An 849-nucleotide genomic window follows, 5' to 3' on the forward strand; every position below is an offset into this window, starting at 1 on the left:
CTTCCATATTACGTAATAATCAGTGACCGCCATGAAATATAATATTTGAACTACGCAGAACTGAAGCAGAGGGTAATATTTTTAAAAATGTAAGATATTAAGACCTGAATATTGCAGAAAACGCAGGACAGGCAACAACACAGCACTTAATGGCGTCGATACATTGTTAGGTACTTCACCTCCAACTATTGACATTGTTATAACAATATCCGGGAGAGGGCAGTAGATACGATGCAAAAACCACCGTTACCTCTTTCTGCATAACTACCGAGTTCTTCCACATGTTCCGTTTCTGTATATCCACAATAAGTAAAATTTCTTCCCTGGCAAGTCTCCCTCATACTGCAGTTTCAATGGTCAACAGTGCAAATTATTGCATCTGCGGCATACTGCGAATTGTTCATGGCGTATCTCTATGTAGTTGCCGAGTGAGAAGGCTAGATGCGATTACCTCCTTTGCTGACAGTATCACTTACGAAAGATGAAACTTTTTTTTATACGAACTTAAATTGATATTCTCTTTTGTGTAGTAAGAGGAATGTTGTTAATGAGTTCGTCCAAGTAATCAATAGTAGCACTATTTGCCTGGCCACTCTTTTTCTGTGCTTCTTGCTTTTACACTGCGACGAACATTAGGTAAGAAACCGTACTCCTCTGCTGGCGTGTCAGCGAATGGTAGCTTGCTATTCGCGTGACGGAGTGCAGCCCCGCCTAAATTCTGTCATTATGGCGGTGAGGCCGAAGGAGGGACCGTGAGCGTTATGTTAGCGGCTGTAGGGTGTGGTTGTGAGGGTGTAAGAGGGGGAGAGGGTAGTGGAGGTAGGGGTGGGACTGAGGTCGGAGCGGGGG

This window comes from Schistocerca cancellata, chromosome 3 (assembly GCF_023864275.1).
Source record: "Schistocerca cancellata isolate TAMUIC-IGC-003103 chromosome 3, iqSchCanc2.1, whole genome shotgun sequence".
NCBI classification, from domain to species: Eukaryota; Metazoa; Arthropoda; class Insecta; order Orthoptera; family Acrididae; genus Schistocerca; species Schistocerca cancellata.